This window comes from Littorina saxatilis, linkage group LG7 (assembly GCF_037325665.1).
Source record: "Littorina saxatilis isolate snail1 linkage group LG7, US_GU_Lsax_2.0, whole genome shotgun sequence".
Classification (NCBI taxonomy): domain Eukaryota; kingdom Metazoa; phylum Mollusca; class Gastropoda; order Littorinimorpha; family Littorinidae; genus Littorina; species Littorina saxatilis.
This window is the reverse complement of record NC_090251.1, coordinates 17,296,456-17,310,877: the sequence shown is the minus strand read 5'-3', so window position 1 is coordinate 17,310,877 and position 14,422 is coordinate 17,296,456. Positions and strand designations below refer to the sequence as shown.

The following is a 14,422-nucleotide window of genomic DNA, read 5'->3' as shown; positions in this document are numbered from 1 at the left end:
AATATTATTTGTGAAATAAATTTTGCACTTTGATTTTGGAAACAGGTTGGTTGCGTTTCTTTTGGAACAGGCTGTAGATCTCAAGAATGAACGGACCGATCGTCACCAAACTTGGTGAACAGGTTCTATACATTCCTGAGACGGTCCTTACAAAAATTGGGACCAGTCAAACACACGGTTAGGGAGTTATTGGTGGATTAAAATTATACAAGGACTTATACAGGGACATCTTCATGGTCAAAGGGAAATAACCATTCTCACTCAGTCACTGCCACCAACTGAGAAGGTTATTTCCCTTTGACGGGGGTGTTTTTTCTACCTCCTAGGAATTTCTTGTTATGTGTGGTCGACAGATTGACTAAATGTAGTATTTTTGCCTTAGGCGACTTGTTTGATAAATGTGTTTGAGAACGACATGCTTGTTGTTTTACACAAGTTGAGGCGGCACTGTGACGATCACATGTTTTAATCAAATTGATTAACATTTTGGTCAAACATTCTCAGACTATGTCCATACTATTCGCTTGCACTTTAGTTCAAAAGCATACAAATTAATTAATAAGTTTGCACCTCATAGTTTTCATTAAGATCGATTTGTTACTTATCTATTCAACACATATTGCATGTGTGTGCGTCCGTGCGCGCGTGCATGTGTGTTTGTGTGTGTGTTTGTGTGTGTGCGTGTTACGGTGTGTGTGTGTGCGTGTGTGTGTATGTGTGTGTATGTGTGTGTGCGTGTGTGTGTGTGTGTGTGCATGTGTGTGTGTGTGTGTGTGTGTGTGTGTGCACGGGTGTATGTGAATAGTCCTGGGTTTTAATTTTTCCAGATATTTTGTGGATGAAAATATACAGAATTTAAATGACTTTTTGTGACTCGCATTAATGTTGAATCACTTAATCAGCCTAATACAGTTAACCCTTTTCCAAAGCTCCCCCTTCCATTGCACGTATCCACAGCTGTGTATAAAGTCGATGCGTGTTCTCCTAAGATTGGCAGACTTGAGTGGATGTTTGCAAGACAAAACAAGGTATGTACGGTTTTAATCACTTTATTTTATTGTAACACGACATTTCATAGGACGCTTAAAAAAATTCATTTCTTTTACCGCAGGAGCATGCAGGCTGCTTCAACCCTTCTTTTTTGCCTCTTTATTTTTTTTTGGGGGGGAAGCATCCTTCTTCCTTGGTCTTTATTCTTCAATGAAACTTACACTTTAACACCTATCATTCTAATTGCCTTAATCTCAATTCTACATCAAACATACAACAAAATTAATATTCACAGGTGTACCGTAACGGTAGTTGCCAATGCACATTTTAGCGACTATTATCAAATAATTTATATATTTTACTGCCTGAAGGGAAATGTTTACACGTGGTGTGAAGTCCAGCAGGGCTGTTGGTACGGTTTCAGTCTTGGAATAGTGGGACTTCAGTATTCAAATTATGTGAGACTCTACTATAGTTGATGTTAAAAAAAAGGATGTGGAGGGGGCAGTAGGAAAGGGGATTTTTGTTAACCGTACAGTTATAAGATTTCATGCAGAATACGTACAAAATAATTAAACCGTACCTGAACTTTTAAGCAATTATATCTTATTTGAATTTCCTATACACACTTGTATTGAAGATTTCTTTTTTTTCTTTTTTTCCTCATTTTTTTCCATTTTTTGTTTTTGTTTTGCCAAGCACATCATTGTGGGGCTTTTAATCAATAACATGCATCCGTCTACAATTTATCATCATTCATCCATCAACATTTATAATAGATATGTAAATGGCAAGTATACACAACATTAGGACATAACAGACCGTTCGCCTACAAGTAAGGCCGGAGCTTAACATAACATGCAGATTACAATACTTGACATTATGGACGTATTACCTGCTTAATATTAATACAGTCAGTTAATAATACCATCAAACAAAGAAAAAGAAAAACCAAACAAACAAAAACAACAACAAACATAAATCAAAGCAAAAACACACATATATATGCAAATCATCACATCTCTGCACAACCTAGCATACTACCTAACAAACTCTTCATTTGGGGACCATAACTCTACACATTTGGTAATGTTACCAGAATTGAAACTGGAATATTTTTCTATTTCAAATCTGTATTTCAAATTTCTTAAAAATATTTCTAACAGTGGCCTTGTCTCTTGTAACTTACTCTTATGAATATAAAACTTTGCAAACAAAATGATAAAATCCAAAACCACATCTACCTTAGCATTGTTCATACACCCAAACAAAATAAATTCTTCTGTAAAAAGAACATTTGCGCGGTACATACCACTTCTGTTTAACAAATCTTCCAAATCAGTCCAAAATTTCCGACTAAGCGGGCAGTACCAAAATATATGGGAAATTGTTTCATTTTCAATTTTACAAAAGGCACAAAGGGGACTGTCAAGAATCTTTTGAACAAATAACCGGCTAGCAACACCAAGAATGCGGTGAAGCAATCTGGTCTGGAACCATCTTAACTGTGTGTCCTTAGTTGTTTGAAAACACTTATCAAAAATATGTTTCCAGTTCAGGTTGTAAAAATACATATTCCACCTGTTCATGCCTGCAGGGTTATCATCAAATTTTGATTTCAAAAAGACTTCTTTAATTGCCTGTTTGCCTCTACAAATAATCTGCCAGGGTTTATAATCCCTAATCTGAAAACCATTCAACGAATCAATTTTTACTTTTCTCTGATATTTTCGTAAGGACTTAATCACTCCCTCATAAAATAAAATAAAATAGTTTGAACAAAAGGAAAATTTAACCTAAATTCTTCAAAGGTAAAGAAATTTCCATTTAAATGTAGCAACTGATGGACAAACACTACATCATTTTCAATCCATTCCTTATTTAATATTGTACCGTGGTCTCGTATAATGTTCAAATTGTAATGTATACATTCGGAAACAAAATCATTCACATTAATTACCTCGCTTAACGAACAGCATTTCTTATAATGTTTCAAAACATCCTTCCAAAAACTGTTACCACATCGTTTCATTAACACATTTACATACTCGGCACCCACTTTGAATATGTCTTTCATTCCAGGTATCATATCAAAAATAAGCTTTTTTACATCAAATTCAAACATCTTTAATCTGCGAATCCAATTTATCTTTACTGATGCCACAAAAGTGTAAATGTCAATCATATTCAGACCACCATTGCAATAGGGTCTGCAAACGACATTACGCCGAATCTTTGCAGGTTTACCATTCCATAGGAAGGAATAAAAGGCTGCATTCACTTCTCGTAAAAAGTCTTCGGGTGGGTTTGGCAATTTGAAAGGACCAAAGTTTTGAAGATTTCTTGTGTGTAAGGTTTAAGCAAGTGAGTGAAGGGCCTCTCCAGACAACATATTTTAAATGTTTTCAATAAACCCTCATGTTTTTACTTCTTTTTGGTACATATATAATTTTACAACAACAGCATACACAAAAGACTATGCTAAATGTATTTTTAAAAAAAGCACAATAAACGTACAGTCACATAGCATAAATATAGTCATTTTATTTCAAAATTGTAATAAAATACTCTTCATCTCCTTTCTTATCTTTCCATAAAACAAATGTAATGATACCAACAACAAAAATAAAATAAGAGGTTTGTCATTTTAAGCTGTGTGTAATATTTGTGACATGAATTTGTTATTTGTTTATTGTTTGTGCATCGCATTGCTCGCAAAACATGGTTTTGATTCGTACACAGCTATATAGTATGACACAAGAAGAAGAAGAAGAAGAAGAAGAAGAAGAAGAAGAAGAAGAAGAAGAAGAAGAAGAAGAAGAAGAAGAAAAAGAAGAAGAAGAAGAAGTGGATATACTTACCGTTGCTTATATATTTTGTTTTTATGTCATAAAAAAATCCATTGACAGTTACGTTTAAATGCAGATCTTTGTGATGAAACTTAGTATTGTTAAACGAGTTACATGGCTTGAAAGGCCGTTCATTCCCCTACCTTAATCAGCAAAATGATTGAGTTTACATGAGGTATAATGTTTTTACAGTTGAACCTGCAATACAGACACCCCAAAAATCAAATCCACAAAAGCAATGTTTTTGCGTTAAAATCGTCACAAAATTAGAACAGCTAAAATAGAACAACCTCTGCATGTCATTGGAAAGAAAATTAAATGTGTATGCAAAAACAGTCAGGTTTGTTTACCTCTCTTTTTGACACGTTGAACTGTGTAGGTATGTTTCTTCTCAGAGGCCAATAAAAAAAAGGGTTTTAAAGCCGCGTAAGCGGGAAATAAAACAGAAAACATTTTATGTTTCAGTAACTCATTAATGCATTGCCTGTCACACATGTCGTAAAATACACACACAATCTTAACTTATTTGAGTCATTAGTAAAACTTTTATGCGACATTCCCGAGAAAAAGTTGTTAGAAGATCTTTGGCGACTCAACGAATTATTTGATTGTTTTGTATGTTATTCAGGAACAATACTAGGAGCGTCACATATTTACGTGTTATTATACATTCTTAATCAGACATGGGTTATATGAGGTTTTCAACGCAAGAATAATCTTTAAGAAGTGGACTCTGTCACCTCCCAGCCAGCTAATGTCAGAGGACCTCCATGAAAGCTCACTGATAATACCCTTGACAGATCATGGCTCTTGAGAGAGCCATTTCTAAGATTTTGTAGGCGTTTAGACCAGGACGTTGTGTGCTGCCGGTGTTGAATATAGACTGATTAATACAATTTATTCTGTATTTTGGATACTCTTTTTGTCATGTCGCATAACAGTATAACTAATGTCACAAACTATCTTTCCGACACATGAGAAACATTTTCCGTTTTAGCTGATCTGTATTTCTTTTTCGATTTCAACACGGGACCCTTGTTTTGTGAAATTGATTTTGGGGTGTGCGCTTGATTAATAGGCTGCATTGTATAGACACAAGCTCACGTAAAATTAATGTTGCTGACTGTAGTAGGGGAATGAAGGGCCTGTTCAGTAATGTAACAAGTTTCACACAAAAAAAGGTTCCATCACAAAAATTTGAACTTACACACATCTGCTTATTATTTTTATGAGGGGTAGTATAGATAACGATGAGGATGGTGATGATGACAAAGACGACGATGTTGGCGACGACGATGATCATGACGATGATGATGACGACAAAAAAGATGATAGTTATGGTGTTTTGTCTCAAGCTGTGTCCCAGCTATTGCGCGTGCTTCATCTTTATTTTGATGCTGTTGGTTGATTGCAGTTGAACAGTTTCCGAAACACTTCAACAATAATTATGAGCCAAACGATGAAGCTCGTTGGCTCCTCCTGTCTTTTCATCGTTGCTGTTTTCTGTGCGGTGGCAGAGAGCGCGGATGGTAGGTTTACTGCTCACAGAGCCACATGTAAACGTTTTGACAGTGTGTGTGTGTGTGTGTTTGTGTGTGTGTGTGTGTGTGTGTGTGTGTGTGTTAGCATATGATCACCATTCAGGACTTGCAACTGTTGCACACCTTCACATTGAGGACCTAAACCCAAATGGGGAACCCAAAACTGAGTCCTCATTTGTTTTATTGATCTAACGGGTTTTTTTTGTCAAAGGTTTGCGGCAAAATGAGCCATCAAATCTTCTGGCGCCAAAAACTTGTTTTGGAGCTTCTGAAGACGTTAAACTCTGTTTCTTCTTTGGTCACCGATTGGTATGTGCCTTCTCAAAGTCCTCGTTTGTGACCATATGCACGTATGTGTGTGTTAGCAAGTCCTCGTTTGTGACCATATGCACGTGTGTGTGTGTGTGTGTGTGTGTGTGTGTGTGTGTTTTTATGTGTATGTTTGTGTGTGTGTGTGTGTGTGTGTGTGTGTGTGTGTGTGTGTTCGTGAACGTGTGTGTGTGTGTGTTAATGTGTGTGTGTGTTTGTGTGTGTGTGTGTGCGAGCGAGAGAGAGAAAGAGTGTTAGAGAGCGAGCGAGAGAGAGAGACAGAGAGAGAGAGAGGGAGAGAGAGAGGGGAGAGAGATAGAGACAGAGATACAGAGAGAGAGAGAGAGAGAGAGAGAGAGAGAGAGAGAGAGAGAGAGAGAGAGAGAGAGAGAGAGAGAGAGCATGATGGAGCGGGGGCGGCAAACATACGTACCTATTTTTTATGCTACGGGATCAAGTGTTTCAGTAGCTTTTTAATACTCTTGAATGTTTCTGAGCGTACTTAACAGTTTATCCAGTGTGTACCCCTGTCATAAAAAACCCTAGGCAGATACGTTTGAGATCTTTGTGATGAGGCCGTTTATTGTAAAACAAGTTAAGTGACTGGAAAGACCATTCATTCTCCTACCCTATTCAACAAACAGATTGATTTGACTTAAGCTAATGTCTATACAGTGGAACCTACAATACAGACAACCCCCCAAAAATCTCAAAAGCAAATTGCCCGCATTAAAATCGACAACAAAATAAGAAAAGCTAAAACGCAACACGTTGTGCGTGTCATTCGAACAAAAATTTAAAAAAATTCGTATCCAAAGTAGTCAGTTCTGTTCTCCTATCTAAAATGGCGTTATGTCATGCTGAACGGTGTAGGTGTCATTCCTCTCAGGAGCCATACAAGGAGGTGTTTTTTTTTTAACCGTTTTAGCGGGTAATGAGACAAAAACAGTACATTTCAGTAACCACTCGACGCTTTGTGTTCCAATTTCGGTTATTTGTGGAAAGACATGTCGTAAATTCTGCACGGACTCTTGAATTTGTGACCCTCCACCACGGATTGAATCGCATGTCACCTTTGCATGATTTTCATAGTTTTACATTTTCCTAAAGAGTTGTTTATGCTCTATCCAGTGATGAAATCCGTTTTAGAAAAGAGTTTTAAGTCTGTGACTAAGGTGACCCTCACACTGTTACAAGACACTCCCCGGACTTATATTTAGTCTAGCGCAGAACCGCGCGAGGTGACATGCGACTCATTTTGTAGTGGAGGGTCACAATTTTGATCTATTAGTAGCGCTGTTATGTGACATGTCAGAAAGCGTTATACAATTGTCGGTAGGTGCTTGCCGACTCAATAAAAAAAAATTGTTTCGCATTCTTCAAGAACAATAATAGATGCGCTACACACTGACTAAAAGTTCACATACATCCTTAATCAGACATGGGTGATATGAGGATTTTTAACGCGAGAGTAATTTTCAAGAAGTAGGTTCTTTCATACGCGGACAGCAAATGGCCGCTTACGCCAATAAAAAGCTCACTGCTGACACGCTTGACTGAGTATATTGCTCATGACAGAGGTTTTTTTTGTTTTAACTTTTGTTTGCGTTTGAACAAATGCGCAGGGATCGACCGGAGTTGAATATGTATACAATTCAGATGTAATTTGAAGCTTTCATTTCTCTAATTGCCTGCTACTTTAAAACATTTCTGTTCAGTCTGATAGGATTATATCTTGATTTCTAAAACCCTTTCTGGCATGTTTCATAACAGCATTTCGAATATCTGAAAGAATTGGATTGCGTGTGTAGTTTACGAAATATGTTAGAACAAATCATCGACAATTTTAAAGCAATGCGTTGAGGAGTTACTGAAATGTACCGTTTTGTTTGTCTCATTACCCACTTAAACGGCTTCAAAACCCGCTTCTGAGAGGAATGACACATACACCATTCAGCATTCCATCAAGACATTGTTAGATAGGGGAACAGAACTGACTGTTTTGGGTAGACATTTGACTGTTCTGTCCAATAACAGACAAAACGTGTTGCGTTTCAGCTTTTCTGATTTTTTTGGTCGATTTTAACGCAGGAACTTGCTTTTGCGAATTTGATTTTGGGGGGTGTCTGGGTTGTCCGACAGGATAGACACTGCCTTCTGTAACATACATTTGTTTTTAAAGCTTAGGATATTATCTGGTAGAATTCAAATGCCAAGTTTCATAAACATCTATCGGAATTGATACGCGCGCGCACACACACACACACACACACACACGCCACATAAAAAAACCACACACGCACACACACACACACACACACACACACACACACACACACACACACACACACACACACACACACACACCACACCGTACTAATCATATTGTTTTGTTCTGTTTAAGTATTACTGCCAGAACTTTATTTGACGAATCTTGAATGCGACTTTGAGTTCAAGCCTACCAGTGTGAGCACAGTCCCAAGATCTGTTCCGAAAAAAAATCACTGAACTGTATAAAAGATAACTTACATAACTTTTTGTTATATGAATACGTAAACCTCCCCAAAACATTATTTCGACACATTTTGCACTTAAATTAAAAACATTAATTCTCGTGTCATTTTATTCAAACGTTCTATAATTACGAATAAACTTGTCCAACTTGCAAATAAAGAACTGATTCACGATCACCACAGCGGGCACGAAAACTGTGTGACACTTTCACACTCCGTTTCAAACCAACAAACGTTAAGGGTACAGAGTAGAGACTTTATTCGTGGGACTGGACATCAGACATTAGGCATAAGGTATTAAAGACATGTAAGCAGGCCTTGGCAAGTCGGTAGAACCCGACTGCTTAAAGCAATTCGCTCCTCTTGCCTCCTTCGTCGTTGCAGAGAATTAATCTTGACATACTTCCCAGTCCTGTATTTTATAGACCTGGGCTAATAGGGCAAATGATAACCAAACAAACATGCTCCTTGCCTATCAGCATTGTCGACTCTAAGTCGATAATGTGACTTATCCCATGACCTGCCTCTTTGTCTCTGTTAGCTGAGGAGGTGATTATTCTGAATTATCCATCGCAACCATATGGATTATCCATCACAACCGAGTCTCGATCTCAACTGTCATTGGTCATTGTCTTTGATTTCAGAGTACAATTGAATAATTTATAGAGGTCATCTGCATATTCAGAGTTTACAGATGGACTACTTTTTTTCCACATACGACTGAAATATTGTATGGTGTCAAAGTCAATATCACGTATAGGTACAGGCCTACATGTGTCAGAATTGAGAAAATAAAGAATACTTCATACGATACGCACATTCTGCATGGATTTAAAGAGCGGAGTCGAGATATTTCGCTGGCTGAAGCGACTGCATGGTCAAAGGCATGTTCAACGAGTATCGCGAGTGGGATCAAGGGACGATACTCCCTAATTTTTACACAGTCAGCCATCTGCACAGAACCGTGAGAGAGAGAGAGAGAGAGAGAGAGAGAGAGAGAGAGAGAGAGAGAGAGAGAGAGAGAGAGAGAGAGAGAGAGAGAGAGAGAGAAAGAGAAAGATAGAGAAAGAGAGGAGAGAGAGAGAGAGAGAGAGAGAAAGATAGAGAGAGAGAGAAAGGGAGAGAGAGAGAGAGAGGAGAGAGAGAGAGAGATAGAAAGAGAGAAAGAGAGAGAGAGAGAGATGATGATGATGATGATAGAACTTTATTTTTCAAGGACAGAGGTTTAAGGTGACGCCTTTTCTTACAACCGGTCCTTACTTCTAATACACATGTCTTATAAAAGATAAACAAATAAAGCAACATGACAAATAAACAAAGTAAACGAACGAACCAGCAAACAATCGACAAGTAAGCAAACAAGCAAATAAACATAAACAATAAAATGACAAAGTAAGCAACATACAAATCAAAAGCGAAACATACAACATGTTAATTGAGGTTACATATATGTAAAGTGATCGACGGTAAAATTCACACGATACCAACGTTTACACAAATGCTAATAATGATTATATGGTGTAAATGATGATGATGAAGATGATGATGATGATGATCAAGTGATGATGATGATGGAAAATCGCAACATAAATTCTACATAATACATATAATAAAGAACATATTTGTGTAATTCATAAAGCTTTGTCAATTGTTGACAGCTACTTGCACGTGTTAAGACTAGTATAGCCATCTAGGTAGACATAAAATTATTATTGTTTAAAACTCTTTAGTGAGGTTAATGATCTTATTACAGACGGAATGGAGTTCCACACCATAGCGCCAGAGAAGGCTTGACTAGTTTTGAACAAATCAATCCTGGGTATTGGTGGTAGAAAATTGATAGACCCGTACCTTTCGGTGACTCTGTGAAATAGGTCCTGAATATAGATGGGCACTTCGCCATGATATACTTTATACATCATTACAGTCTTATTAAACTGTAACTGTTTAACTAGCAGCAGGTAATTTAGATTCTTTAACTTCAAATCAGCTGATACTTGCGGACCATTTAACATGATTTTAGCTGCCCGACGATGTAGAGAGTTTAACTTTTTCATGTGAATATCAGAGACGCCATCCCAAAGAGTTGATGCGTAATTAATATGGGATAAGATGTGGGCATGATAAGATAGTTTTAGTGTTGCGATATCGACATATTGCTTTAACTTTGATAGCAGAAACAAATTCTTGGATACTTTTTGACAAATATAATGTACATGAGATTGCCATTTTAATTCTTGATCGACTATCACACCCAAAACACGATGTTTCGTTACCTGCTGAACAGGTTGTGATTCTAGAGAAAGATAAACTTAAGAGGTCGTGACTGGTGTTTTTGTCTTGTTCTAATAATCATGCTTTTTGTCTTTCCTGAGTGCACTATCATACAATTCTGGTTACACCAACTGTTGACTTCATTCAGACTAGACTGTAAGGAGATTTCAATTTCTTGAACAGTCCTACAGCTTGTGTGAAGCGTCGAATCATCTGCAAAAAATTCCGTTTTAACTTTGGAATTAGATATATGAAGGGGGAGGTCATTAATGAATACACAAAACAAGATAGGCCCAAAAACTGACCCCTGGGGGACTCCACTCTTTAAAGATCCTTTGGGAGATGTTTTACCGTTTATAGAAACATACTGTGTTCTGTTGACAAGATATGATTTAAAGAATGAACACGTTGCGGGATTGTTCACGTACAATGCGAGTTTATGTAAAAGCAATGTGTGATCTACAAGATCAAAAGCTTTCTTAAAATCAAGAAATACAGCCCCTGATATGTCCGAACGATTAATTGCCGATAGCCAGTTATCACATAGTGATGAAAGAGCTGTACTACAGGAATGTTTCGGACGAAACCCAGATTGAAAGTTGTGAAATAATTTGCACCTTTCCATGTAGTTCAGAAGATTCTTCTGGATGTGCTTCTCTAAAGGCTTTGATAAAATAGGAAGCAATGAAATTGGCCTGAAGTTATTAGGGTCAGACACATCTTTATTTTTAGGAAGTGGAACGACCTTTGCCGTTTTAAATGCATCAGGAAAAATATTTTGTTCAATGCAAAGATTATACACATACGTTAGGGATTCCACTATGTACGGTAGGGCTAATTTAAGCAACGACGGGGGGATTTTGTCAGGCCCCATGGATTTATTATTCTGAAGGTTTTCTGTAAATTTTCCAACTTCATGTACGGCAATAGTTGGGATAGAGAATGAATCGTGTGATTTCAATTTCTGAATACAAAATTCTTTTAATCTAAACAACAGGGTGTCGGCCCCACCCTCGACATCTTCATTTACATTTTTAGATTGTTTCAATCGATCAGCCAAACACAAAAAGTGCTCATTGAATTCGTCAGGAGAAATGGCGCTATTTAATCTGCTATTTCTTCTCTGGGATTTACCTAACACTTCATTTATGGCTTGCCAAAGCGTGGCAACATCTTTTTTGTCTTCAACCAATTTATGAAAATGATTACTTTTTGCCTGGCGTACTAACTCGGTAACTCTATTGCGTTAAGCTTTAAATTCTGATTTCGTTTGATTTTCCTTTAAAAAATCACGTAGTGCCATAGCTTCTACAATCTCAGGAGTAAGCCATGGTGGTAATGTAGGGGATTTTACTCGGTGTTGCCTCAGAGGGGCATGTTTGTCAACAATCGGATAGAGTATACGTGAGAAACAATTAAGCGCCTCCTCAGCCTCAGTACAATTAAACACATCATGGAACGGAGCTGAAGATAAGTCTATGAAAAACTTAGACTCGTGAAATTTTTTAAAGCTCCGATATTCGATGGTTGTGTGTCCTTTTTTTATGACATTTTGGGATTATATAGTTCCATGAGCAGCAAGTCACGTAATGATCACTAATGCCAGAATTAACCACATTAACATTCGAAACCATTGTTTTGTTATCCGTATATATATATGGTCAATTAATGTCGCTGTTGATGCAGTTATTCTTGTTGACGTTTCAACTAGTTGTTGAAGGCCAAAGAGGGACAAAGTTGTGCACCAAGCTGTCTGTGGTTTATGCAAATCGATATTGAAGTCGCCTAACATTAATATAGGCTTATTTTGGCTCTTGATACTGTCCATTAGGTTGATAAAATCATCTGTCCAGTTTGACAATGCAGCAGGGTTTCTATGCAGGAAACCCACGAGCAGAGGGGTAGACTTATTAATTTTTATTTCAAGCCACAGGCACTCAACATTATCAGCTTCCAAATCAGGTCTACGGTGAGTGTAATTAACTAACGATTCATGTACATAGGCGGCGAGGCCAGTTTGCTGCGGTCTCACGCTGTCACGCCTGAAGATAGTGTAATGGGGTACATTCAGAAAGTCATCAGAAACATTCGAATCAAGTCTCGTCTCGCTTATGCCAAATATATGTAACGGTTGTTCGCCTTGATTCAACAGTACACATATGTCCGCGGTTTTGTTACGCAGGTGATACACATTCAAGTGAGCAAGGCGGAGATCAGATAACGCACTTTTCTTGGGCATACTTATTACCTACAAAAGTCTGTTACCAAAACAATGTTGAACCTGCAGAGTGTTCTTTGCAAATCAAGATATCAGCGTATTCAGCAATATCTACTGTTCAAAACATAAGCGTATTCAGCAATGTCTACTGTCAAAAAATAAGTCCTTATTGCAAGAAGGCGCAGAAGATTTGCCTTGTCACTCAAAGCTATAGAGCTTTACGCCCGTTCACTCATACTCTTTTAGTCTCAAGAGGAGAGTCCGTATCGTGAATCACTTAAAGTCAGTCAGTTTTCGATTTGAGGAAAGTCTGTATATATCTAGTCACTTCAAGACAGTTTTGCTTCACGGCTCGTTACTGACACACAACCGAAGGAAGCTCCATATGTTCACACACGTATATATCTGTACATAGACTGCACATCAAAAGAGTCGTCACTGTTTACACCACTGAATAACTTCACAGCAGTAAAAGAGAGCGAATACACTACTCACTCCGTGGAAAGCAGATTCTCAATACTATAAATGTTGCTTTTCTCGCGTGGTAACCCCGGCGTTTGGTTACGAAATTTCAGGAACAGGATTGCCACGGTTGCAAAAGAAAAGATCGATCAACGATTTAAAAGCCACCTACAGGTCTTCACAGATGGTTCGATCCTGCAGTCAGGGGAGGCTGGGTGTGCCTTGTCGATTCCTGGACTTGATATAACACGAAAATACAAGCTAAACAAGGGGATCAGCATCTTCTCTGCAGAGTTATTTGCTATCTACATGGCCTGCACACTGATAAACGATCTGCCAACCCCACCCCTGGGGGTGGTCATCCTTACGGACTCAAAATCCTCGTTGCAAGCACTTGCACATGGCACCAAGAACAGAGGAGAGATGCAAACTGAAATTCATTTCTTAGCACGGGCAGGTTTTAGTGGAAAAAGTAAGTGTTTTTAATGAAAACGTCGGAGTAATGGGATAAGGGTGGCCGAGTGGTAACGCACTTGCGCTCGGAATCGAGAGGTTGCGTGTTCGACCCTGGGTCAGGCCGCTATTTTCTCCCCCCTTTCCTAACCTAGGTGGTGGGTTCAAGTGCTAGTCTTTCGGATGAGACGAAAAACCGAGGTCCCTTCGTGTACACTACATTGGGGTGTGCACGTTAAAGATCCCACGATTGACAAAAGGGTCTTCCCTGGCAAAATTGTATAGGCGTAGATAAAAATGTCCACCAAAATACCCGTGTGACCTGGAATAATAGGCCGTGAAAGGTGGATGCAGCGCCTAAAGGCAGTCGATCTACTGGCCGATGTGAATGCGTGATATATTGTGTAAAAAATTCCATCTCACACGGCATTAATAGGTAACATGCGCCTTGAGTCGCCTTGTGTGGTGAGATACGTGCGCGATATAAATCCTCGTAAATAAAATAAATAAAAAATAAATAGCTTACACACCTCGTCCTGAATATCTTGCATATTTTACCTCGGGTCGATTTTCAGGTATTACCTCGCCAAAGGCTCGGTAATACCTGAAAATCGACCCTCGGGAAAATATGCAAGATAATCAGAACTCGGAGTGTGTAACCTATAGTATAGGTTCAGTCACGGAGACAAGCTTTACACTCCGGGTCTACAGATATAGGCGTTATTGGGATGCTGTTATTCTTCCTGTCAACTGAGGCATTTCATCAAACGACCATACACATATGACATTTGCCTATCGGGTTGTTCAGCCCGC

General features: G+C 38.3%; 1 protein-coding gene and 1 long non-coding RNA gene across 2 annotated transcripts in view; both read left to right on the top strand.

The window, feature by feature from the left end:
• The window catches only part of LOC138970826 (uncharacterized), a 39,472-nt gene that overhangs the window by 23,151 nt on the left and 1,899 nt on the right, over positions 1–14,422 (top strand). The window lies entirely within an intron of this gene.
• The window catches only part of LOC138970827 (uncharacterized), a 14,358-nt gene continuing 867 nt past the window's right edge, over positions 932–14,422 (top strand). Inside the window, exons 1-2 of the long non-coding RNA XR_011457082.1 lie at positions 932–1,028; positions 5,254–5,368. This is a non-coding gene — a long non-coding RNA (uncharacterized lncRNA). The remainder of the gene's footprint in view (positions 1,029–5,253; positions 5,369–14,422) is intronic.